We start from the raw sequence: 24,315 nt of genomic DNA on the forward strand, positions 1-24,315 counted from the left end.
GGGATCAGCCATTCCCATCTGAAAGAAATTTAGAAGAAATATTGGGGTCTTTTTTAAAGAGGACATTGACAATTTGCAATGTTGATATGTCGACAGAAATTACTTCCTCATGGGCTGTTGACTCTGAGGGTGTGTTGTGAGGCATAACAATTCTTTTGCCTTTTTTTGTTGTTTTTTTTTTTTTTATTTTTTTATTTTTGGTCTTCTTAACCCACATTCAAACTGTGTCAGGCACAGGCTCACTGCTGAGCCCTCTTACATTTATTTTGATTCCTTCAGATGGAGAAATGTGAAGAATGAGGAAGAAAATTTGTGCTACCAGCATTTTTTACAGTTTCTCCTAAAAAAATTCAGCTGCAGTGCTGAGATCCACGCATGTTCTGAATGATTCCATGCAATTTCTTCTGCTATCTCCTGTGAAGCAAAAGCAACCTTGCTGCAGATGTTAATAAATGCTCTTTTGAAACAGCTGGAAGGGATTTTGGGAGCATGGACAGATGAATTTCATAACACCGAGGGTGAGAACAGTATTCAAAGCCCTTAAATCACCCTCCTCAATGAAATCCTTCAGTGGCAAAAATCCACTTCGTGGATTTAACAAATTCAATCCAATATTTACTCATGAAATTCCGCATTCAAAGTCCTGGGTCAGGATGCAAGAAAACAGAGAATTCCACATTGATTGAGACAGGATCAGAATCTTTTCTTATTTGTCCCAAAAATCACAGCCTCAAACATCCCAGGATGAAACCCAGTGTACAACAAATACAGTATTGACAAGATTTTAGATAATTCCCACCAAAAATATAGGGAAAATTCTCAGGGTGAACTTAAATTACTGAAAAAAAGCCTAATGGGAACACTGACAAAGATATTTAGAAAGTCAGCTGTGGATTCTGTTAAAAGGAATTGACATTTATTTAAAATATACATTCCTGGGGAATACATTTCCAAGCCATGCTTCATTGCCTTCTTCCAGTCTGCACAAATTTATTACCCAAAATAAAGATCACAGTGCCCAAAGAGTCACTTTGACTCCTTCCATCTTGTTTCCAGTTTATTTCTAGGATTCCAGTGAAAATTCCCTCCTAGTTTACAATGAAACACAATGGATTCATAAATCATAAAACAGAAAACTATGAATTTTAATTTTTTTCTCACAGAATCTTGAGCGCATCATTTCCCAGATTTCCCCAAGTTAATTCCACACCAGCATCCAGAAATAAGAAAGTGTATTTACATTTGTTAATTTGCTTTTCACCAATTGAGAAAAATAACTCACAATAATAGATGTAAAATTGATAGTGAGGCTGAAGATAACTCCAGTTCCCACTGAAACAGTGAAAATTTCCTGGCACATCAAATAAATAGGAATAAAACCAGTGGAAAGTCATTACTTTACTTTATTTTACTCCTTCTTTTTAATCAGTAAAGATATTGCCACATAAAACCCTATTTTGGAATTTTATTCTCTGAGAGGCTCTTTTGATAGAAATAATACTCCCAGCAAGTCAAACAACTCTTAACCCACAGGTTTTGCCATAATTCAGAGGAAAACATCCCTACAAGCCAAATCTCATTGCAGAGTTGAGGATGGAGGGCGATCCTAGAAGAAAATATTGAGTCAATTCTCCTCTCTCACCATTTTTCCATCACGAATTCCTCATTTCCCATCCATAAATTCCCCATGAGGTGCACCACTTGAGGTTCTAGGAGCAAATCCCAAATTTAGGATCTACTCAATCCATACTGCCCAGCCATGGAAGCCAACCCAACTGGGTGGGGAGCTTGGAAATGGACTCCTGAGCACAGATGTGACTCTTTTCCTTTTTAATTTCAAAATCCAGCGAGGAAATGAAGGAAATGTTTGCCTCGTTGTCTGTGTACCACGATCTGTGAGTTTTCATCAAAACTCTCCAATATTTTCAGGTGGAGTCATCTGCAGACCCTCCCAGAAGCAATTAACACAGGCTGGGTTTGTAAATGCTTCCTGCCCGTGTTTGTTTGTCCTGGGAGCTGTACAAATATTATTTATATGGTTCCTGGTAAAGCTGGGAATGCTCATCCCTGAATCCTGGAGCTGCTTGTGAGCTTTAGGATGATATTTGGAGTAGCATATTTTGCTGTCAGGCATCACTGGGGTGGGAGATGGGTAAATCTCTCACTTGACACTAAAAGGGGGAAGAGAGGAGAAGGATGCTCCAACTTTGAGTGGCTGAGATGTTTTTCTTCTTCTTCTTCCTGGGAAAAATTCCACGAAGGAAAAAGCTTTGAAGTGCAGCCCATTCAGGGCTGACCTGTGCAGAGGGAGAGGGCTGGTTGTTAGAAATAAAACAAAAAGGAAAACAACAACAGTGGAATTTTAGGGCTTTAGGATTTAGGTGGAATTTTAGGGCTTATGAGTGTCCTCAGGCATGTGAAGGTCTTAACCCTTTAATGCTCTCATAACCCTTCCTACACTGACATTGACATTCACAAATTCAATATAAAATACCCTGAAAAAAGAAATCCAAGTGCTTCAAATCCTCCTAAGCAACAAAAATCAATTTAAAATATGTGATCCATTACCACAAGCTTACCATCTTCCTTTTTTTTTTTTTTTTTTTTAATTTTCCATTATGGGCAGCAATTTCCCAGTTGCTTTTTCTGCCTCTTACAGCAGAGAAGGATGGGGGGGCTGCAGAACCAGCACTTAGGATTTATTCTGAAATATTTATTAGCACAAGAAGCAAGGCACCACAATGTTCTGGCTCTGTGTCACACTCGATTCACCCATGCAGGTACAACCTGTGGGCAGCTGTTACACCCAGGGAACAAATCAGTCAAAGAATTGAGGAGCATTAATGCAAAGCAGCCCCTGCCAGTGGCGTGCACAGCTCCTAAAGAGGCTGACTGGCACATTTTTTTGCCTTGTTCTCTGCATTTTTTTCCTCTGTTTCGTGGGCTGAGCAATTTGCAGGGCAGGAATTCGATGTGGCTACATGTCACTACAGGTTTTGGAGGTGCTCATTTTATTTATGTGTATTTTTGGGTAATGCTGGTGTTTTCCGAGGAGCTTTTTCATTTCATTTGTTGCCTTAAAAATTCATATGAATTAGGCAATTATATAAGTTACTATTTTGACCAGAGGGAGAAAGGAACCTGATAGGACAGAGCAGTACAGAAAACCAGAGCTTAGAAGTGGCCTCAGGCATATAAAGGTCTTAACCCCTTTAAATGGTCTCATAACTCTTCCTGCAGTGGCAGTGGCATCCACAGTTGCAATATCAAATACACTGGAAAAAGAAATTCAAGTGCTTCAAATCCTCCTTGCTCCCACTTGTCAGTCATGGCTCATTTTCAGGATTATTGAGAGAAAAAATAAAGTATTCTGTCCTGTGCTTTTTTTCCTCACAAAGCTGCTGCATTGTGGGGCTTGTAGGAGAGCTCACTCGACAGCGCAGCAGGCAGAGGCAAAATCTGACTTTATTAAGATGAAATCATTGTCTGTAGGCAAAGCAAAGCCATGTGATATCTCCATCAGCAAGGCTTTCATATGCAGCTACTCAAAACCCTGGAATAAATGGAGCTGATTGAGGTGAGCCAGAGGCAATTCAGCCACCAGAGCCAAGCAAGGGGAGGATCAGAGAATGGAGCTCCCTCGTTAGCAGGGAGCTTCTCCAGCTGCCAGGGGGAAATGAGGAGATCCAGAACTGGAAAGTGCTTTCTGGTGTCCACAGGTCCAGCTCCCAGCTGGAATGTCCCAGCCTCGGGAGCTGAGAGCAGCTGAGGGGCAGTCAGAGAGCCCCAGGAGCTCTCAGAGAGGGACAGTGTCCCCAGGAGGTGACTGGCAGCTCAGCAGAGCAGATGAGACACTACAAAAATAAAAATGGAGACAAAAAGGGATGCAGGGACAGCAGCTCATCATTATTCTCTTGTGAAATGTCTCTGCTCCAGCTCCAATTAGCCAGGAGAGGAGCAGATTGCCATTTCATTTCAGACCTCCAGCCTGGGGGACAGAGCTGGGCCAATGTTTAAGCAAGGCAAAGAATACGAGAAAGGGGAAGAGCATCTCTGTGGCACACCTGCAGGTCGTGCAGATTAATCTCTCTGTGCCTCCCAGCTCTTCCATTCAAATATCATGGAATTATGGAATATCCTGAGTTGGAAAGGCTCCACAAGGATCATCCAGTGCAGCTCCTGGCCCTGAACAGACACCCCAACAATCCCACCCTGGGCATCCCTGGGAATGTTTTCCAAACCTCCTGGAGCTCTGGCAGCCTCGGGGCTGTGCCCATTCCCTGGGGAGCCTTGGCAGTGCCAGCACCTCTGCAGAAGAACCTTTTCCTGGAGAAAGCAGAAAGTACCTCCCTGTGGGAATGTTGGTGGATGGAAATGCTTTGCCAGTGAAATATCTTTTAGAGGCTCCAGCTCTGAGAGAGGTAAAGCCACTGGTGACCCTCACACAGCATGTGCTGAACTCCTGATAAGTTGTCCATGGGCTTCAGAACTCCAGCTTTGGGCCCCCAAAAATGTCCAAAACCGATCCTGAAAACTGAGCTCCAAATTACCCCTAATACACAGTTCTAGGGGAAGATCTTTGGGTGAATGCAACCAGCAAGGCAGCATTTTGTAATATCTGCTGCAGATCATAATGAATTCACTGTCAGGCCTCCTCTCCACTAATCCTTCCTGTCCCAGTCCAGCATAATCCAGTCTAACAGCTCTTTTTCTGGACACATGAAGGCCTTTTTAGCTGTGGTTATCTTCACATTACCAGATAATATTGGCTGAGCCCCTCTTTTCTTCCCATATCCAAGATTTTGTCACTCAATGTAGAGAGCTGGAGTCCAATGTGTAATTCCCAGTGTCCCTTGTGTGCCCTTTCTGGGACAGTTTCCAAGCTGCAGCAATTCCAGGATTTACCATGTCCAGTGAGAAAAGGAATCCAGGCTCAGAAATCGGGCATTTCCAGGATCTCTCTGCTGAGGTGGGGACTGTGTGTGCCAAAGAGCCACATCCCCCATCATGGCAAAAATAACTGCAACAATGAGTGGAATAAATCAAGTATTTAATTATTTCTTTGATGGAAAAGGTCTTTAGAAGCTGGTGGTGACAATCCATTCCAATCCAGGGATGGGCATGTGTGGAAAGCACCAGGAAAACCAGCAAAACCACGGTTAAAGAAATGCCATTTTTAATTGCTATGGAAGATGGAGGCCAAATGATATAAATATAAGATGACAGGACAATAAACAACAGAATGAGAACCATGAAGTCATGAGGCAAAATATCCTGGCCAACATCACTGCAAAACCAGTTTTAGATTGATAACCAGGATATTTTTATATTACAGCTATGGGCTGTCATTTGCAGCTCATGATTTTTTTGATTGGATTGATGGGGACACGCTAAAAGAATTGTTGGTATTTTATGTTCTTTTAGAGAATTGAAAAGGCAGTTTATGGATTAGTTTGAAATAAAAAACTTATGGCAGATGAGTTCAGCTACTCATCAGCTCCATGCACTCAATTATAATGCCCACAGTGAGTTGTGTTTTATAATTTCCCTAATACATCAGAATTGGTTGATTTCCCTTCATTTTCAGTGCTAATTTTGAGCCTTTATTGGATTATTGCACAAATCAAAGCACACAAACCCCACTTTGTGTATGATTTTATCCTCGATGAAGATTTTAACATTGATTGGAAAAACTACATTTCTTCTTCAGAATTAAATGCTTTTAAAAATTTGATAAAAAAATCTGTCAACTGTCAACTGCATTATCTAATCCATATATTGGGTAAAGAACATCTGTGCATGTTTTCAACCATAAAAAAAAAAAAAAAAAGCTCATTTCCCCCTTATTTTCTAATATTTCCATTAAAACTGTGCAGGGGATTGAGAGGCTCCTCTGGGATTTAGGTGTTGTAATTTGGAAATGAGCTTTCTTTATGATGAGGGATAAGAATAAAAAGCAGGTTTGTGGGGTGGGGAAGGAGAAGTCTCTGCAAATTGTTGTGTCAGCTGGGTAGAAATCTTGCAAGGAGCTTTGCTGTGCTGCTAATGATCTTTTTGGGGAGCTGCAACAGAAAGGAACAGGAAGTTATTTGATCCAACTGAGAATATTTTAGAATAGGTGCTGGTATAACAATGGGCAGGAAAATAGATTGATCAGGGAACAAGAGGATAATTGGCAAAAATCACTCAGGCAACTGATCCCTTCAGGGAGATGGAATTCAAGACTTCTGGAGTTGTGCAGCTATTTCTATGTCAAAAGCTGTAATTTCCCTTGAAAAGGAGTGACAGCTTCTCTGACTAAGCCCACTTGATTTTGATTTTCTCCACTGACACTCCTCATCCATTGGCCTTTTGTATTCATTTTTCATCAGTGAGGGCTTCTTCCTTAATTAGACCCAATATTTCAGAAAAAATCAAACCTGTTTCTCCATTTCTCCATGTTAGGATCAGAGTTTTAGCTTTAAAAATCAAGTTTTGCTGCAAGATGGCATTTCAGCAAATATTTCTGAGAAGGTGAAGCTGTTAAATAACTCTTCCACTCATTCTGGAGTAAGATCTCCAGTAGCAAAGATGTTGCAAAGAAGATGCTTGGATAAACTTGTATTTTTAGCTGGGTTTCTGTTGAACAGCCCTAAATCTTCTTTTTCCAGCCCTTTTTAGAACACAGGAATCACAGAGCTGTCAGGGAGACTTTAAATTCAAACACAATGTGAATCTTTGTGGATGCAGCAGGACCTAAGGAAAGGGGATGTGTCCAACTAAGAATTTCTTCAGAGGGAGCAAAGGGTGAGGAAAGATCTCAGTGATAAACAGGCAGATGTGCTGGAACAATGCCAGAGAGGAATTCCATCAATATTAGAAAGGTGGTGCCTGTAGGACACACGAAGTACGAGCAGATGGAGGATGCCTCAGATCATGGCAGCCCTTGAAATCAAATCATAGAATCATGGGATGGCTTGGTGTGGGAATCCAGAGCTTCCCTCTGGCTGCCCTGGCAGGGCTGGGACCCTGGCAGGGGTCAGGAGCCCCCCTGGACAGAGCCCCCAGAGACACTGGCTGTGATCTCTGCCCATGGAAAAGAGTTTTCAATCTTACAGGATGAATTACCAGCTCTGAGTGTTTGATAAGAGTAATAATTAAGTGTGGCACGGGTGCAAAAGTAAAATTTTAGGATTCTAGATAAGGGGTCCAAAGGGGACAAGATGGAGGAAATTGGGTGTGTCTTGTCCTTTTTCTCCTTCTTCATGCCCTCCATGTTTCACTGTGGTGTTGGCATTTTTCTGTTGGTTCAGGCTGGGGACACACTGTCCAACGTAGGTGACAGATATTGGCACGTTATTGTAAATCCAGCACAGGTAGTTTGTGGTATTTAATGTTTGTACCATCCCACTGAGGGCAGAGCCCCACACGCTGCCCTGCAGGACAGAGCTGCGGCAGGGCAGCAGAACATGTTAGAGATAAACAGAATAAACAACCTTGAAACCAGCACAGACCAATTATGGCTTCTGCTTTGGCAGCGGGGCTGACAGGCAGAGACTTTCTACAATCTCGGAATCATCAATACCTCAGATTCCGACAGTTTGGGTTGGAAGGGACCTTCCAAGGTCATCCAGTGCCATGGGACATCTTCAACTAGACCAGGTTGTTCCAATTCCCACCCAGCCTGACCTTGAGTATTTCCAGGGATGAAGTATCTACCACCTCTTTGGGCAGCTTGTGCCTGAGTTTTACCACCCTCATCTGTCTTAAATCCAGACTGGCTCTACCCTCTCCTAGTTTAAAATCATCACCTCTTGTCTATCACAACAGGCCCTACAAGCTTCTTGGGTAGAAGCTTAAAGAATGGTTCACTGTTTAAAAAAAATATAATGAAGTCTAAATTCTATTTGTCTAAACTATGAGCTTGCTATTTTTTGGCTAATTTTGCTTTATACCTCTGCAAGATTAATCTGTCTACAAAATGGAGAGAGAAGCCATGTGGCTTTTCAGATGCTGATAATCTATTTATTTGTCACCTTGATGTAGGAACCAGAAAACCGGAGTCCCTGATAGATTTCTCACTCACAGTGGTGATGGCTAATGGTGGTTAATGTTTTCTCCTCCAGCTGCACATGTGCTGGTCTTGAGAGGTTAATAAATGATTTTTCAGGAAACACTGAATGATTTTTCAGGAAACTGCAATATTCTTTGCAGTTTTCATGCTCATACATAAGAATAAAGTGGCTAATCCAGCCTTTAATTTTGTGAATAACAGAGATACCTAACAGAACTCTGTGAACAATGCAGATGTTTTACCAAAAATCTAAAAATTGATAATTTTAGTCATCTTGACGTGAAAGTATTTCTATAATTAAGCCTAACTCTGTAAGTTAAAAGGTCACTGTAAATTCTTTTTAAAATATGCTTATTAATTATCAATTATTTCCCAGTAGTCTTGCTTGGGTTTAATATCACTATTATTATTATTATTATTGTTAACTCATTTGGCCCTTGGACAAAATTGTGATCCTTTCAAAACACAGAAGAGACAGAAAATGTCTCTGCAGCTTTATGGCAATATAAAAGTAAATAATTTGATCTAATCCTTTAGAATTTTGCTGCTCTCAAAAGACTTAAATCTATTTTACTTTTGGTCAATGGTGAACTTTGGTGTGACACACGAGTTTGCACCAATTCAGCTGAGTGGAAGGGAGAAGAGGAGGAGAGGATCAGCAGTGACCCAAAAAGAGAAATTAAATAAGAATTGGTCATTTTGGGTAAAGCACACCTTTGGAGAGGTTGGCTGCCCAAGGGTTTGCCTGCACTGAGCTGGGTTGGAAGTGAAATTCTGAGTGCCCTGAGTGTGTTTTAGTAACACCCCCCAGGGGATGTGGGCATGGCACCAGCAGTGGGTAATCCTAACCTTGTAAAACACAATAATTAGCTCTCCCTTTCCCCTTTGTCTTGGGCAAATTGCTACCATCGTTTCCTGAGATCATGGAAAAATCCCTGCAAATAGAACATCTGCTTTTTGATTAAACACATGCAGAGATATTTCAGCAGATACCCATTAATCAAACTTAAACTTTGTTTTACCTCATTTTTAGTTAGTCAATTGTTACAAAGATCTACTTTTTTTTCTATTTATCAGATGGTAAAAGAGGTACAGGGCTACAATGTGGTTAGGGAAGGACCTGAAAACATTGAAGACATTATTTCCCCATGTATTTCCCTCGCTTGTAAAATTCATTTTGGTTTAATTTTCGAAATGGGTGAGCAGCTATTTGAGATAACACAGCCAGGGCTGAGTGCCTCTAAAGCCAGCACATCCAGAGGTCCATCACTGCCAGTTTATTAAGCTCAAAGCTGAGGAAAGAATGATTTGCTGCCTTCAGAGTCTATGGCAAAGCTGATTTGGGAGCCTTGGGAAGAGTCGTATGAGGAAAGAGCTGAAGGAAACTTTTCTGTCTCCATCTTTTCTGAGTTTTGGCAGAATTAGCTGAGGAGTCAAAGCTGGCAATGCTATAAGTATGAAAGCAATAGAATGACCTAAAATGTAGGGTCAAAATGTGCTAATTAGGTAACAATTAATGTTGAGTGACCTCTAGTGGTGCTTTCCCACAGTTTATCCTCAGATTGGGATCTCTGACAGGACCTGGAGTTTGGGATCTATGTTTAAGAGCTCTCATGAACCAATAAGATAAACAGTCTGTAGAAAATGGGGGTTGTTTATCTGAGAAAAGTTCTGATAAATTGAAGAAGAAAATAAATTTTTTTAATAAATTGCTTTGTGCTAAAATCCTGTATTCACACCAGGCAGAGCAGCAAACTGGAGCCCACCCCTCGACACAAGTTTTGATATAAAATTATTTTTTATTACCCCAACATTTGAGAAGACTCCAGCTGTCAGAAGATCAACCGTGAGTGCTTTGTGGTGATTCCATTTTCCATATTCCATTTTCCACATCTCACAGGAAGGCAGGACAATCATTTATTTGCTAAGTGCCCATCACACACACCCCTAGATCTGTACCAACACCAGCGGCTCTGTTTCTTTCCTGAGCCCCTCTCTCAGCATTCCCACACACCTGAGATTCTCCCACTGGCACTTGTGCCATCAAACATCTCCTTCCAAAAACACACCTGGTCCCCAGGGATGTGCCAAAGGCTCTCCTGGAGGTGGCCTCTTCTGATGAGAAGTGAGAGCAGGTCCCTCACTACTCATAATTACAAAAATAAAATAATTCCATGAGGTGGTTCCTAAATGGGGCAGAATGAGCCCAAATGTCTGGACAAACAGAGTCAAGTCTCACCCTCCATGTGAGATGCTCCTATGGGTATTTATTCCTAAACATCTCAAAGTGATGTTGGGAGAGGCCGCAGCCAGCCAGGCTGATCCCAAGGACATCCTTGGAATTCCACGGACAGCTGGAGTTTATTTTGGTGAAAAGAAGGCTCAGGGAAAACCTCAGCCTGACAGGAGGTTGTAGCCAGGTGGGGATCAGACTTTTTTCCCCAGGGAACAAGTGACAGGACAAGGGAAAATGGCCTCAAGTTACACCAGGGAAAGTGCAGGTGGATATTAGGAACAAAATTATTACTGAGTGGCTCAGCATTGAAATGGTGGAGTCACCATCACTGGAAGAGTTCAAAAAACAAGTATGTGTGGCATTTAAACTCAATATTTTTTAGTGGATGTGATGATATTTGGTCAATGGTTGGACATGACGATCTTGGAGATCTTTTCCAACTTGAGGATTCTATAGGATCACCTGGAATGGCCTTACAGCAGCTTCCCCACAGACAAACCAGCTCCCCAAAGAGAGATACACAGATATTAAATCACAGGAAGCAAAAAGGATTTGCTCAGGATTACTTTGTGCACTGATGGAGATGGTGGGAGTGATCCAACGCGGCAGCACCTAAATACAATCTTCATGTATTAAATGTGGTAAATACGATTTTTTAAATATGATTTTTTTCAAATTTTCCAGAACACCAGTCAGGTAATAAATGAATCCCCTTTATTTTCCCTAAACTCTTACCTCGGGGTGAATTCTGAAGCTCACCCTGAGCAGAAATTCTCGACGTTTGTTCTGGATGAGCGAGGGGCAGTAAAACACCTGACGAGAGCTGCAAGAAATCCAAAACTGTAAAGATTTACTGCGCTCACAGTTACAGCCCCACAGCCCTGTGAAAAGCCCCAGTAAAATATACGAGTTAGTTCTGCTGAGCAGAGCTGCAGGCTTTAAATCTGCACAGGTGCTGCCTTCCAAACACGTAAATAAAACCTCAAATGGCTCCCTCAGAACGCACCAGGGCTCACTGTGACACGGGGCCTGTCCTGTAGCTGTTCGTTTTTGTAACGTGGAAGAAGTCATTTTTATTTGCATTCCCTCAGTGTTGATGAAGACTTCAGCTGTTGATGAAGATTTTCAGTTCAGTCTCAGCTGGCTAATGGTTTCCTTTGCACCAAGGTGGGAGTCCAAAGACAATGGTGGGATATATGATATAATTATTTTCCCTAATGGAAAAAAACATTCCTTTCAATGGCAGTCCTAAATTATTGATGCCTTAAAGGCAAATGCTTTTGTATATTAAGTATTTGAAAACTGGGTGAGTAGTAGAGTAAGTCTTGAGTAGGGAGGGCAAGAAAAACCTGTGTTAAGTCCATTACTGAATTCAGCACTGAACAACTTGAAAGAATTTATCCTACTATTTCTTTTTCATGCATGCCCTGCTATTTTTATGGACTGAATATATTTGTTTCTTCCTTAATTAATATTCTTTTAGCTCTTTAATTTCATGATACCCAATAGAACTCTATGAACAACACAAGAAGTTTTACCAAAAATCAAAAAATTGATAATTTTAATCATCTTGAGGTGAAAGTATTTCTATAATTGGACCTAACTCTGTAAGGTAAAAGTTCACTGTAAATTCTTTTTAAAATATGCTTATTAATTATCAATTATTTCCCAGTAGTCTTGCTTGGGTTTAATATCACTATTATTGTTATTATTATTAACTCATTTGGCCCTTGGAAAAAATTGTGATCCTTTCAAAGCACATAAGAGATAGAAAATGTCTCTGTAGCTTTATGGCAATATAAAAGTAAGTAATTTGATCTATTCCTCTAAAAAAATCTTGCTGCTCTCAAAGACTTTAAAAATCTATTTTACTTTCAGTCAACGGTGAACTTTGGCGTGACACATGTGAGTTTGCACTTAATCCATTTTGTGGTGACCTGCTCCTTTATTGCTCTCTGCTCCAGCGTGGGAGAAAGATGGTTAAACACCATCAGGAGCTGATGGAAACGCCTCCAATGAAATTTCATTTTTCAGAGCAAGGCAGGGCAGCTCCGAGAGCCAAAATTGTCTCTTGTCAAAGGAGAGAGAGATGCTCTATGGAGGCACTGACTGCAGGCAGAAAGAGGCACGAGGAACTTAGGCAAGGGTTTAACTTTAAAAAAGAAATAATCTGAATCTCTTGCTTTCACTTGGGTGATGATTTAAGTTTGCAGTTGTGTGATGGCCAATTTTAATGTTTGTATTAGGATCCAGAATGAGAGTTTTCCATTAAAAACCCTCAGCTTTGGAGCAGCTCCTCCTTAAGTTGCCACTGTCTACTTAGTCTGTTTTGTGGGGTTTGATGGTTATTTTTTTAACTCATCAAAAAACAAAAAAAATGCACTGAAAAATGCTGTTTAAAATATTTTAGAAATAAGCTTATAGATAAAAAGCATTTTTGAGAGTTTCCAGACATATGAAAGGAGTGGAAGATTTCAAAACCTTCTTATTATGAAGAGTATTTTATGCAAATGCTGTCAAATATACATCTATGCAAAGGAATTTTTACTGGTAAAGTAAAAATACAGTTTAAAGATTTATGCTGCAGTTGCAGTGCTCAATCTTGGGTTTTCCAAAGGCAGCAAGATGGATTCTGAAATCCTCATAAAGCCTCTGCAAAACATCATGTGCCTGCCACAAATTCCTGCTTAGAACAATTTAAGTTGCAAATAAGGAACCAGTCCAGAAATTCTGCATTTTTGGCTTGCTTTAAATGACTTGTCCTTGTTGTTCTGGTAATTCTATGAAAAAGATTCTCAGAAATCAATTTGTTGTTTGTGTATAATTCCCCAAACTGAGCAAGAACCTGCTGGGTGCTGGGCGGATGAAGGAACTGCCACTGGTGAAGGTGTTGAGCTCAATTTAAGCCTATCAAATGTGGCAGCATTTAAAATTCAATAATCTTGAATTTTGAATTCAAGGTCAGGAGGGAGTGAGGATGCTGAAGGCATAGCTTGGATCATTCCAAAGGTTATCACCCAGCATTTGTCTCAGAAAATGAGATGTACAAATCCCAGGAAGGGCAGGGCCAGTGGAGCTTCTTGGTGTGGGAAATGGATTTGTAGAGAGTTTTTAGGGTTTGACAGAAGGTTTACATAGTATGTATTTGTACGTAAACCTTGAGATAAGAAATGTTGACTAAGAAATGTTATAGAATGGGATAGATATTGTTGAGAGAGAAATGGAGTTAGAAAAAAGTTTTAAAGGATGGTTTTGTAAATAAGACTGGAAACTGGAGAAATAGAACTATGAAAGATGTATTTTCATAGGACACACAAGGAGTAATTTTAGATGATTTGTTTTAAGGTATTTACAGTATATTGTGGTAAAAAGCTGATAAGCTAAGATATGTTTATAGTGTTTTATAATTAAGAAATAGCTGGCTTTTGATTGTGATAGTGCGAATTATAGCATTTGTATTGTCTCACTCTTTTCATAAAAGTGAAAATAGAATAAAAGATTTTAAAACATGTCTTAGTTGCCTCATGTCGAGGCTAGAAAAAGATATAATCCAGGTATAAGAAACCAGTATCAACATATCAACAATAAACAACCAATAGCTTCACTGGTAAAGCTGTTAAATTACAAAAATCAGACAAAACTTGGAGCCAGGTAAGAAGCAGCACGATAACACAAATGGGAGGAGCGAAAGTTGGATTTAGCAAGCCAAAAACTGTGCTGAAGGAAAAGTGGCAAGAATATTTCCACTTGTTAGAGGTATAATTGTGCAGAACACAGGCAAAGGCACCGTGGAAAAGCAGTAACAGGCATTGGAAGAGTGGGACTGATTGTACATGAAGAAGTCAAGGCAGGTGCTGCACTCTGCGTGCCCATTAAAACCCCGAAAGCACAGGATTTACCTCAGAAACTGGCAGAGGGAATAGACTATTCCAAAGTGTGCTTGTCCAAAGTCTGGCAGCGCCGTAGGAATCCAGATTTTAAAAACACGCTAATTCTGACTGAACTCACACGTTGGTGCCTATTGAAGTAGGCAAGATTACCCTGGGGGGAGCCAGTTACCTGAAGGATTTCAAAGACGAATGGATTGAATCCTGCAGAGAATAAATAGTATTTTCTGGTTTTTGGATGACATACTAATACCTGGGAGGAATTCAGACGAGTATTTACAAAACCTTGAGGAAATTCCAACATGTTATAAAGCTATGCTTTAAAGCGAACAAAAATAAGATTGTAAGCATGAGATTTTTTTTTTCCAGATCCCTAAAACCAAGTTCCTTGCCTAAGTTTCAGGAATAAAGGCTTTAAAAAGGAAAATAAAAACTATTGAGCATGCATTAGTGCCTCAATATTACCCAACTTCTGTTGTTTTTATCCATGTGAAAGGTTTCTTATGGAAGTTCCAAATTATCATTGCTAATTAGGTTGCTGTTTTCCTGATAAAGGAAACATAAAATAGATGTGGATGGAGCATTAAAATAGGATTTTTTTTTTTGAGGAAGAAAACCAAAAAATCCAAGAGCTCTATAGCTCCCTATAATTTGAGGTCATTCAGGAGAACCTTAAACCACAATTTCCTGAAGGAAAATGAGCTGTTCCTTCAAGACTCCAGCATGCAAAAAATTCCCAGTTATTTGCCTTTCAGATCATTATCAAAATCTGAAAATATGTCTACAAATTTAAAAGAAAACTTGCTCTCCCATTTAGAAATTAATAAATTCTAGGAACATCTCTTAAAACATATCTTGATGCAGATAGAAAACCAGAGGTAAAAAAGAGGGGTGACTAATTTACATATTTTGGGGGCAAGCAGTTTGGGGGATCAATCTTTTTTATTGTTTTTAATATTATAAAATTCCCTGCAGACCGTGAAACAAGTGTCCTTCACATCCCTCCTTCCAGTCACCAACAAATTCAGCTGGAGACAGAGAAGAAAAGGTTATTTTCCAAGGAGAGGCCTGGATTTCTGTGTGTTTTTTAAACAGCCTAATCACAGGAGATATTCGAGCTCCAGTGCTTCACTGAGCAGCATTACCTGGGCAGGAGATGCTGCTTTCCAGGAGGACCAGCTCCAAGGAGCTTGGGAACCTTTTTACCATCAGAATTACCTCAGTAGCATCATGGAGAAATAAAGAAGAACCAAAAGAAGCTGCTCTTGGTGCAAATTTTGATCAGGGCCCTGAGCCCTCTGGAGCCCGCAGGAACAAGGGCAGGACGTGTTTCTCCCACTCTCTTTGGACTGTACCTCTTGTGTGTGGTCACCTGGACTTGCAGCAGTGTTTTTATGGAGGATTTCTCTGCAAATCTCTTGCAAGGCTTTTCTGGGGGACCCAGTGACCCCAGGAGCACTCGGTGTGATTCTGCTTTGCCCCATCCAAGTGAGAGTCCCTTTGGTTATGTCCATTCTCTCCCCAGACCCAAGAGAAATGGAGTCCTGCATATTTGAGAACAAACTCCTGTCTTGTGCTCAGTAACAGGGAGGAAAAGAAAACATTATTGTCCTCAGTTAATTGCTTCTTTGTGACAGGCACACTTCAAAGGCACTTTAGTCTCAAGTGCATCTTAGCAGAGAAAAACCCATATTACCGATTTTAACCCCCACTATTTCCAGCCACGAAGATGAATGAATTCCACCTAATAGAATCTCCACATGGTGGAATGTGAAATTAGTTTGGGGTTCGGTTGGGGTTGGATTTTTTGGTCTGTTTTGTTTTTTAAAGTCCTGTTTTAATGAGGTGTTTAGTTTAGCACATTTGGCTCCTCCAAATTACCTCAAGGGGATTCATATGTTAACGAACTCCACAGCTGTTGTTTGTGAAACCAGCCTAGCACAAGCAGAGCATGTTGTGCAAAGATTTAAATGCTCTGTTGGAGAGGTCACTGCACTCCTTTGTCTGCTATGAGTTATTAATAATGAGCCTACTACTTAATTTTAAACACTGAGTTAATTTTTTTTCAGCATCGAATACATTCCAGGTGGGTTTGGTTTGGGATTCAACGCCTGGGTTCCCTGGCAGAGGGAAGCTGCAATCAAAGGATGACCTGATTTTATGCAATTGATGAAACATTTCGGGGTGGGGACAACTGGTGATGAAGTTTCAGGCTTTGGAGGTGGTCTGAAGAGGCTGCATTGAGCAGAGAGTATGTTTGCAATGATAATTGTTTTATAAACATGCCTTGATATGCTTCAAAAGCTTTAATTCTGGATTTCTTAAATTAGGCTGGCTTTGCTCCTGGCAAGCAATAAACTGTTTTCATTTCAGATGTCACTTTACATTTAAGGAAATTAATAACTAGGAAAGAAAAAAAAAATCCTGTTTTCTAAGTAAGGGCAGACAATTGGTTTATTTCAAGTATCCAGTTAAAATCCACAGCTCTCCTCGTTGAACAAACGCTGGGTTTTAAGGGCCAGAGTGACAGAATTTATATGCTAGAAGAGTAATCACAGTTCTTTCCATCTCATCAGAAGCAGGATGTGCTCTGCTGTTCCTGGAGCCCACCTGGCCACATCCCAGAGTTGGAAAATCCAGTGGGCAGCAGATTGTCCAGAAGAATTGGGCTAGGGGCTGCTGCTTCCCAGCCTACTCCCACATAGCACATTCCATGGCATTCTGGCTCGTAGATAATTACATCTTTTCAATATTTGGGTTTGATTTCCTCCATGTGCTTTATTACTGAAAATAATGAATGATTTAATAAGGAATCACATCAGAGCAGCCTCTGCTGGCTGGTGGAGACAGAGCTCTGATGCACAGCCCCATGGGGGATGTCATTTGGATGGACCAGGCTTTATTCCCTCCCTCAAAGGTATCAGCATTTAAGTGCAAGGAATGATATTTTGCCTGCAATTTAGGCAGAATATAAAATAGATGTCCAACGGGAGCGTTGCCAGATTCGTGCACTCCATATTGGATGAGATCAGGGCTTCTGTCAAACAAATGCAAATGTGGTGTGACTTTCTTGCACACAAAGCAAGAATTTCATCTGAGCCTCCATGACACGGCTCTGAAAACATAATTAAGCTCAGACTCAGAATAAAACCTTTGCCTTCCTCAAGACAGAGAGGTTACTAATTATTGTAAAGTGTTTTTTGGTTTTTTTTTTTTGGTAAATCGAGTTTTTGGAAAGATTTGGCGTTGCTAGAAGAGCTCGTCTAAAAAGAGAATAATCCGTGTTGAGTGAAAATACAACAATGCTTCCCCAAAATCCTTGTGTTGCTATTTTGCAGAGGCAAAACTGAGGCACAGTGTCCCTGAGAGCCCATTCTCCCAAGGTATTTAGCTTGAGAACAACCTGAAAGCTCCCATGGGTTCAGAGTTCATTTTTAAGATTATGGGATACTTTCCATCCAATACCACCTGAGAGGAACGGTTGGGATGTCATTTAATGTCACTTACAGTGGCTGCTCAGCAAATGGTCCTCTGTCCTCGAGGCAGGGGGGTGAAATCAGCCCTTCATTTAACACAGGCCATTGAAAACCAACCATGCACAGGCTCCTCACTTAAGCAGATGAGCTGGATGCAAATGGATAAACAGGATTGCTGATACTGTGTTCACCCTCTCCCATTTGCAAGCCCCATTTCCAAATGTCCTTTGAATGGGGATTGGTGGAAAGGGGGGAGTTTATTGCATTATTTTCACTGCTAATTCTGAATAATGGAAGTGCAGCAAATGCAGCATGTGGGCCAATCTTTGGACCATTCTTTGGACTTTTCTTCTGTGAACATTCAGTTCAAAAATATTTGTTACACAGTGAATAAGAGGCTGTTCTCTTGCTCAGCATGGAATTAGAGTGACTGCCAGTCGGGAATGAAGTCACCTTCCATTTCAGGATCTTTCAGCGAAAAAGGACGAGTTTTCCTGTGGAGCTGAATTTGTCATGTGTGTTCCTAAGGAAATGTTAAGAAACCGAATATTTCAGGAAGGTGGAAGGCTTGGAAATACATTTACACCAAACATTTCGGGAAGGTGGAAGGTTTAGAAATACTTTTCTACCCTCTTTCTTTCGTTCAGTGCATCCCAGCCCAAAGAGCCCAAATCCTCCAGAGCATAGCTCTTGTCCCCACTGTGACTTCGCTGTCTCCAGGACATGCCAGGATTTCCAAAGGGAGCTAGAACTGGGAACAGGTCAGCAGAAACCACAGCACCCCAATATTTTACCTTGTTCATCTATGGATTCCCCACAATATGTATTAAAAGAGCTCAGAAATTCAGGAAGGTGTGGATGGATGGATGGATGGATGGATGGATGGATGGATGGATGGATGGATGGATGGACGGCCAGCAGGTACTTGAGGTTCACCAATACACCTAAAAGTAAAATCCTCTGACCAATATTTAAGTAACAAAATTAGCGTTCCTTTATAGAGTAATTCCAAATTTCTAGACATTTCTCAGATATTTCTAATAACAAAAAAAACCCAAAAATCTAATGACATCTGAGGATGTAGCAGGTCCTGTGGAAAGTAACTTTGTCAAGTCTTTTGGAAAGGGAGACCAATAGTGATAAAGATGCAGACTCACCTCACTCGGGGCCATTTCACAGAGCAGCAACACACACAAACATCTCCCTATTTATATAAACCCCATTTATATAACCCTTGTTAGACCCCTTTAAATGCTCCCTGACACATCCCCACTGATGCAGTGCCATTTCTGATAAAAGCCCAACTCTTTTCCTGTATCAAAATGCGCTCATTGTGCAGCAATTCAAAGACACGACTCTTCCTCTTTATGAGCTCTGAAAATATCTCATTAAGAGTTTCACAAATTACCAGCATCGCTTCTGCTGACGCGCTCGTTCATCCTCAGAGCCAAAAAACTGCGGCTGACAACTTTAATGGAACAAAGCAGGGCTTTCCCAGGCTGTGATTCAGCACTCCAACACCTCGGTGTCATCTTGAGCTTGGAGGTTTGATGGAGCCAAGGTGTGAGGTGCCACTTGAGACAAGTGAGGGAAGTGTGGGGATGTTTTTCCTGCCCTCTCTCGGATCTACGGTTTCAGCACTCTTCACCATCTGGTGGAACACTTCAGAGAAGAAAACAGTTCTGCAATATCTAATTTTGCCATGTTTTTGGAACATCATTATAATGATCTTTGTGTCATTTAAGTGTGATTACTCGTCCTCCAAGGCTTTTCCTGTTTACGCTTAAATAGTACTGGAGCGTGGCCAGATACGCTTGAAATGAAATGGTACAAAATACTACATTTTTATCATAAAGGCTTAAAAGCAACATTTACAATTAGGGGACTCAGCCTGTGCTTTGCATTCCGGTAGGTTTTTTGTTTTGATCTCATTGTAGTAGTAGATAAATAAAATTAATTAAGCAAGCATAATTGCTGGTTAAATTTTACAAAATCCTGAAGAAATGGAAGGCCTAATTCAAAGTGGCGGTAATGGTGTAAATAATTAAGTCAAATTGTTTTCATTTTCATGCCGCATATTGTTTCCTTCAGCATGTAATGGTACAAGGCAAAGTGTACGCAGTGCTTGAACTAGACAAATAATAGATAAATTTATTCATAAATACTTTGTGGATTGTAATTAGAAGTTGTCTGCTGCAGTGTCTATAGCACCAGTCTATTTTTTCCTTCAGTTTCTGTAAATATTTGTCTGGGGAAATTTGTGCTTTGAAGAATGTAGAGAGAAGGAGAATACATCACAAAAAGTGTTGCAAAATCATCTTTTCTGATTGGTTTGAGCAGCATCCGGGGTCCCAGCAGCATACAAGTTCTGTGTCCTCAGCACGGCGCAGGTGGTCTCTGCCTGCAGCAGGCTGAGGGAGGCTGGGAGCTGGGTGTGAGATGAGTTTCTCTTCTCTCACTGCTTGGTGCCCCAAATAGAGCTTTTCCAGATAGGAGATACAAATTACCTGGTGGAACCTGCCAAAAAACCCACGGGATGTCAGGGCTCCAGGAGAGATTGCCTGGACACAGGGCTGGGCGCACGCAGTGATTGTGCAGGGCAAGCACCCTGTGGGAGGAGAATGGGATTGTTTCTCTCCAGGCCTGGGGAACTTCTCAATGAACTCATTCCAGGCAGAGCTGTGATAATCCAGGCTGGGTGGAAGCTCAGGAGATCCTTCAGGGGTCACCTGAAGGATCCTTCAGCCACTCACGGTGGCTTTGAACACTGGTCAGCAACCCTGAAAGGGGCATTTGTGGACAGCCCGCCATCAGCAGCTCCTGGGTGAAACCCATTTGTGTAACCAGCACAAATTTATCAAAACAGCAGTTTGGAAAATTCAGGGACACAGAAGGTGGAACCTATTGAATAAATCTGCACACTCTCAAATGTATTCCCAATGAGTGCAGTCAAGGATTGCTTTAGGATTACTGCACTCCCTAAGGTTTGAGGACCTTATTCTGCCCCAGTGCACCTACCTGAGTACTGTGAGTGTTGTTAAGCCATGGAATGAGCAGCAGAAGAGTTTGTGGCACTGCTTGGAGCTGGCACGGGCCAATACCTCGACCACCTGAGCACAGAGCGCAGCACCAGGCACTACAAACAAATCCCTGCAAAGCTCTGCACAGGGGTCAAAAAGACTCCTCAGGTCTGTTGGTTCTTTCCATGTTCTTCCAGCGGGGAGGGAGAGCTGAAAAATACCGTGGAGCTTTTGTTCACCTCTTGCTGCAGTGGAGCAGAGCTTCTACATAGCACTACTGGCCTCTGCTGCCAGCATGGGAGAGGAGGAGAGCAGAGAGGCTTCCCACACCTCTGCCTCTCCAGAGGGCCTCCTGATCCCTGAGTACAAGCTGCAGGGAAACCAATCTTTCATCTTTACCTTATTTTCATGCTTACAAATAAAGGTCAAGGCTCCTGTGCTGTAGCCGACGCCGAACGAGCTTTGAACAACCACCCTGAAATGTGATTGTAATTAGTTTCCTTTCAATCTTGATGTGAACAGTGATCTTAAAATGCCAGGACTGTAGCAGTGCATATGATTAACAAGCACACAGAAAGGCAGTCTGCGGAAAAATATGGATAGAAATGAACAAAATGCAAATGTTGCACTGCTTGAAATTTTATTATCCTCCCAGCTCTTCATAAAATACTGTAGACATAGTTTGATTATATTTTTAGTCTAGGGAATTAATTTTTAACTAGGGAACTCGTTTCTGTCTTATGATTACTCTTCTCTTCAATGGCCTGTAGGTCTGAACTAAAAAAAAAAAAAATCAAAGTTTTTATTGTGCTAATGATGCCCAGAACTCAAATTAATCTCACTTAGGTGTGTGCCATGCCAATATGTGCCAGAGCTACAGGCAACCTTTTGATACTAGTGATTTCTCCAGGAGCCAGGTGTAAAGCCTGTCAATGTCACCACCTGGGAGACTCCTTGGAGCAGCCAGGGGGGGAAGGAAGAACAGAGCCAGTGATATTTCCTGGTCCCTCCTCTGATTACACTTCATTGTCTCAAGTGGCAGCAGAACCTATGGGAGGGTGAGGGGGAGTTGTGAGCACAGTGCTCTGGTCACATCCACTCACAGTCCCTGGTCCAGCTCCCTTCTGCACCCAGGGATGGGTGGGAGCTGCTCCCAGAGAGGCAGAAATTCCCTCACACAGCCAAAAAGGACTTCAGGGCTGCTCCTCTGCTTGGAGCAGGAGGAATGGGAAGGAGAGAGAAACAGAAGAAATTACATGGGTAATATTTTGCTTGAAAAACTACCGAGCTGTATTTTCTACCTGGGAAAAAAGTGTTGTTTTTTTTTTTTTTTCCAGCTGCCAAGTAAATTCACTTTGTCAAAACACAGATCTTAAAAAAAAAAAAAAAACAAACAGAAGAATAGAGCTAGAAGGCCATGGTGGAGGCACAGAGGAGATAAAACAGAGAAGAGTCTTCAGAGGAGGAATGTGGCTTAACACCCTGCAGGTAATTGTGGCTCTCCTGCCCTTCAGGCTGACTTGTCCTGTAGCATCCTGACCCAGACATGCAGCAGTGTCTCAACCTTGACCTTGTTCTGGGAGCCAAAACTGCACTCCAACACCTACCCAAACCTTATTTATTCTCTTCCCCAAACAATTTCAATTCAGATACCCCAGCACGATACCCTGATCCAGCTGAGAGAGCCCTTACTCAGAGTTTGTGGTACCCAACACCTCGAGAGCACAGCTCTGCTCAGTTGCCTCATCCCACTGCCTTGGGCTCTCATCTCCACACTGAAATCCACTTCAAATGGAGTGCTGAAAATCCAATTGTTTGCTGTCAAAAAGTTTCCATTTTGTGATGAAAGATGTGACCTTTCCTTTTGGAGTGATTAGTAAACATGAGGTAAAATGCGGGAGCACGCCAGTGTTAACTTGATACTGCCACAGGCTCTGTGCATCAAATATTTCTGCTTTATTCTGAACGTCCTGTTAATGAGAAAAATATTCAAATCAAAGAAATGTGTTTCCTTCAATTCTCTTCACAGTGCAATTTGAAGCTCCAGAATAGCATGCTCAGTTATGTCTGTCTTATTCCTAAACTGGGGGGGGAAAGCACCAGAAAATTATTAAATAAACCTCTTAAAACCATTAAGCAACATCCGTATTAATTGTTTAATTGCTTTTTTATTATTTTCCATCAGGTAAGAAGTGAATAGCATGCTTGCTCAAAGGATTTCTTCTACAAAACACTTGGAACACCAAATTCCAAAGTCAGGCTGACTCCAAAGGCAAAATGCCTTGGGAGATGGGCAAAAACCTCTCCTTAAAAACTGCTGGAGAGGCTCCTGTGACCAGGAGCAAGGAGCAGCATTTTTTCACATGTTCTGGCCCTTCATGGGATGCCTGGTAAAGGCTCACCTCCAGGCTGAGCAGCAGGGATGTGCCTGTGCTGCAGAGCCAGCAGCAGGTGGGGGCTCCTCGATGCTCAGCAGCTCCCCAGGGTGGGTGTGAGCCCTTTGGGCATTTGGTTTGTTTTACCCAGAGCTGGTACTTCCCCTCTGGATAAGGATTTATTCATCCCAGCTCCCCTGGGCTGCTGGGCAAGCCTCCCACGCTGCCATCCCACTCTGCATTCTGGGGAATCTGGCCAAGCCAGGGCTTCCCCTCCCGGGGCTCTGCTGCATCCCTGTGGGGCCACCAGCCTACTGCTGGCTCATGGACACAGCAGCAGGAGCTGGGATTGCCGAGGCACCATCCCAACCATGCCCACATCCCAGGAGACTTCCCTGAGGAGGCTCCTGAGCTTCCTGGGAAGAGTGAACAGTGTCAGCACCAACCCAGCGACACCAGGGCTGTTTGGGGGGCATGCAAAGCAGGCCTGCTTCCCAAATTTCCCAAGAGCCATGAGGAATTATTTCCTCAGATATAAGACATGCTTCTAGTATCAGCTAAGATGGCACATACCAAAGGAAACAGATGGGCAGCGATGTTCCTTTCTCCTTCTTTGCACAGGCTGAATTTTCCATATTGACTTGTTGTAGGTTGCAGTATCCATAGGTGGGATTTTAGGGAATCCAGAGGGTGCTGGGCACTGCCCAGGCTCCCCAGGGAATGGGCACAGCCCTGAGCTGCCAGAGCTCCAGGAAGATTTGTGCCATTGCCCAGGATGGGATTGTTGGGGTGTCTGTGCAGGGCCAGGAGCTGCACTGGATGATCCTTGTGAGTCCATTCCAACTCAGGATATTCCATGATTCTATAACAGCTTTTTTTTCCTCAGTATCTTTTGTGCAGAGTGCTCAGACCACCACACTGAGGCTGGGGACATTTCAGCCGTGAAATGAGCCCGTGTACTCCCCAGGTGCACCTTCCATCATCAGCATTACTGCTGGCATTTACTGCCACCCCCATGAAATGCATCTGCACAAAGGCTCTGAACTGCTGATGGGAGACTGAACCACGAATGCCTGAATGAGAAGAATCTTGAAAATTCCCTCTGGAAGGCTGGGACGACAAAGGACCATGGATTCTAAGAACTGTTGACACAATACAAACTTTTTTCTGGCATCTATAGATAGGTTTATTTTAGAATCCTGCAAATTATTGGTTGTCTTGTTCCTCATAAAGAGGAGAAGATTAAGGTCCACATGTAAATTTGTTCA

The 24,315-nt window shown here is 41.9% G+C and overlaps 1 long non-coding RNA gene across 1 annotated transcript in view; it reads right to left on the minus strand.

The window, feature by feature from the left end:
* Positions 1 to 894: 894 nt before the first annotated feature.
* Positions 895 to 24,315, minus strand: part of LOC115496398 (uncharacterized) — a 43,136-nt gene continuing 19,715 nt past the window's right edge. The window contains exon 2 of the long non-coding RNA XR_012057403.1: positions 895 to 11,112. This is a non-coding gene — a long non-coding RNA (uncharacterized lncRNA). The remainder of the gene's footprint in view (positions 11,113 to 24,315) is intronic.

The sequence above is a fragment of the Taeniopygia guttata genome, chromosome 9, assembly GCF_048771995.1.
Source record: "Taeniopygia guttata chromosome 9, bTaeGut7.mat, whole genome shotgun sequence".
Lineage (NCBI taxonomy): Eukaryota > Metazoa > Chordata > Aves > Passeriformes > Estrildidae > Taeniopygia > Taeniopygia guttata.